The following is a 3,563-nucleotide window of genomic DNA, read 5'->3' as shown; positions in this document are numbered from 1 at the left end:
TTTCAAGTCACTGCTAAGTCACTCATAGGTCAACGTTAAGTCAATGCTGAGTAACTGCCAAATCACTGTAAGTCCCTATTAAGTCGCTGTCACTACTAAGTCACTGCCGAGTCGCTGCAAACAGTAGAATCAGCAACTCCATATCTAATGAAGGACAAAAGCAGCACATTTAAATAGTGCACCATCAAAATATAATGAATTCCAGAATATAAAAATGGAAAACGATGCACTCACACTCTCTCTCTCTCTCTCTCTCTCTCTCTCTCTCTCTCTCTCTCTCTCTCTCTCTCTCTCTCTCTCTCTCTCTCTCTCTCTCTCGACAAATTTCCTTCCTGGTGGAAAAATACAAAATTAATGTTCTGGAAACCGAACCTAAAATCTGGTTGTGTGCAGGAGAGAGAGAGAGAGAGAGAGAGAGAGAGAGAGAGAGAGAGAGAGAGAGAGAGAGAGAGAGAGAGAGAGAGAGAGAGAGAGAGAGAGAGAGAGAGAGAGATCAGTTTGCCTTCTGCGGCTGTGGAGAGAAAACCTGACCAGGAAGGAAAGGAGGATGGAGGGGGAGATGATGAAGTGGAGGAGGAGGAGGAGGAGGAGGAGGAGGAGGAGGAGGAGGAGGAGGAGGAGAGAAAGGAATATGATGAATGGAGGAGGAGGAGGAGGAGAGAAAGGAATATGATGAATAACAATTAGAATAAAAAAGAAACGAATAAAACTGAGACAAAACAATAATAAACAGAAACAAACAAAACAAAGATAAAGAAGAAATAAAACAGGAGGAAAATGACTAAAAAAAAACACTGAACATGGAAAATAATAAAAAAAATAGTTGAAAAAAAAAGAAAGAATTATGCATATATGAAGGATTACACGTACCCACACACACAGACACACACACACACACACACACACACACACACACACACACACACACACACACACACACACACACACACACACACACACACACACACAGACCTAAATTTTTTGCCACTTAATTAAGAGGAAACATATATTCCATAACGAGAAGGGATAGACATTAGAACCACCACCACCACCACCACCACCACCACAGGACCAGATAAGGTAAGACATTTCACTAAATTCACATCAACACATATTGACTTTTTTGGTGATGTTTTTATTCCATGGCATGTTGTTCATATCAGTCTCTTATTCAGTGGAGTTTCTCTCTCTCTCTCTCTCTCTCTCTCTCTCTCTCTCTCTCTCTCTCTCTCTCTCTCTCTCTCTCTCTCGCAATTACAGCGAAATTTTATATATTATTTCTAAATTCTTCTTCGTAACGCCAGACCGCCTGCTGTTTTAACGGTGGAGAGAGAGAGAGAGAGAGAGAGAGAGAGAGAGAGAGAGAGAGAGAGAGAGAGAGAGAGAGAGAGAGAGAGAGAGAGAGAGAGGCACGTGAGTGGAGAAAGTATAGCGTTGAGTGTCTCTCCCTCTCCCTTTCACACCAGTTCTCTCTCTCTCTCTCTCTCTCTCTCTCTCTCTCTCTCTCTCTCTCTCTCTCTCAACTCAACTCAACTCAACTCAACTCAACTCAAAAAACAAAAAAAAAACACGACTCTCACTGATCCCATCCACTTTCCCTGTGTTTCCATCTTTGCACTCGTCGTGCGCGCACGTGTGTGTGTGTGTGTGTGTTCCAGACTTCTTGATATGTCTTTCTCCTATAAATACATTATCATTCTATGTTACCTGCACATTTCACCTGGAGAGAGAGAGAGAGAGAGAGAGAGAGAGAGAGAGAGAGAGAGAGAGAGAGAGAGAGAGAGAGAGAGAGAGAGAGAGAGAGAGAGAGAGAGAGAGAGAGAGAGAGAGAGAGAGAGAGAGAGAGAGAGAGAGAGAGAGAGAGATGGTAGGCAGTATGATATATAAAAACATAACAAGATAGCACTAGAAACAATTCCATATAAATATATTTACTCTATTTAGAACAACCTCATCGTGCCCAAACACTAAGAAAGATACAGAAGTTGGTTATAGGAATAGAAGATTCTTTTGGCAAGGAACTGAGGTGAGAGGAAGAGCTCAAATCATGGAGAGAATACGAGAAATGAACTTGACCATGATGCTTCTGAGGGGTAAAGTCAGAGAGAGAGAGAGAGAGAGAGAGAGAGAGAGAGAGAGAGAGAGAGAGAGAGAGAGAGAGAGAGAGAGAGAGAGAGAGAGAGAGAGAGAGAGAGAGAGAGAGAGAGAGAGAGAGAGAGAGAGAGAGAGAGAGAATGTATCCAATCTCTAAGCAAGAAAGAAAAAAAACCGTTTATCGAAATACAAGACACTTTGAGAAGAGGAGAGTCCATGACGACAGTAAGATAAATTATACTGATCACAAGGACTCCGAGGGTCAAGGCCTGAGAGACCAGGCAGAATATCACCAGGAATAGTGGCAGCTTTCTGAAACACTTCGTTGTCTCAGCAGGACTATGTTCACTTGCTGAGAGAGAAACCACGCTGCCCACGAGGCTTCCAAGGGTCAAGGCCAGAGAGAGCGGGTAAAACAAGAGAAAAAAGAGTGACCGCGTTCTGAATCACTTTGTTCTCTCATGGCGGCGATCACTGGCCACGGAAACTGTTAGTCGAATTCTCATGGGTATTTTTTCTCATAGATGATACACACTGATTATTGAAAAATCATTTGAATCATGAAAACATCCTTGAATTTCACAATAGTTTTCATTAGACTGTGAAAATGAATCGTAGTGGAGTACAGAGGTGTTTAAGAACGCTGCTCCAGGAATATATTTAATGAAAGAGTAAGGATATATTGATTAAAAATTAAGAAAACTAGAATTGTCCAATGTTTAATTTCTCAAAGATCTGATAGGAAAGTTTAAAGTTAACAGACAAGAAGTGAATGAAAAGTGTAATCTGATAGGGAGAAAATACTAAGGGATGTAAACTTTCCCAGTCATGTGAAAAAGAGTAAAGGAACAAATTAACAAAAAAAAAAAAAAACTGCTGTAAATGTCGTTGGTTTGGCGTCACACATCTCAAAGGAATTATTGACAAGATTTCCATTACTGCCTGGTGGTAAATACTGTGACAGTCGATGACGTGTATTCTAGCGAACAGAGAGTGTGTACTAATGCTTTCCACTTCAGAAATTAAATAGTCAGTGGAGACGTGGAGACAAATTCCCTTGGTTATACTTTTTTTTTTCTAGATGTGGAGGTGGACACTAAAATAATACAGTCAGTAGAAGAGAAGAGAGAAATTGATTGGGTTAGTCTCTTTTCGCCGCTGTTAGTGAGGATGGTGGTAGACAATGAAATTAAATAGTCAGTAGAGCTGTAAAGACAAACTGCGTTGGTTATCATTTTTACTGCTGCTAGAGGTGGTGGTGGTGGTGGTTATGGTGGTGGTGGTGGTGGTGGTGGACAGTGAAATCCATTAGGAGAGACTGGTAATAATGTGGTTATAGTTACATTCGAGCTGCGGGCATCACCACCTGTTTATAGTGATATTCAGTGATACTCGTAATATAATGTGATGCACTACGAAAGTCTGTGGCTGTAGTAAGGAGCCCATAGAGGGAATCCCTAAGTAAAAAC

Source organism: Scylla paramamosain, unplaced genomic scaffold (assembly GCF_035594125.1).
Source record: "Scylla paramamosain isolate STU-SP2022 unplaced genomic scaffold, ASM3559412v1 Contig27, whole genome shotgun sequence".
NCBI classification, from domain to species: domain Eukaryota; kingdom Metazoa; phylum Arthropoda; class Malacostraca; order Decapoda; family Portunidae; genus Scylla; species Scylla paramamosain.
This window is presented reverse-complemented; position numbering follows the sequence as displayed.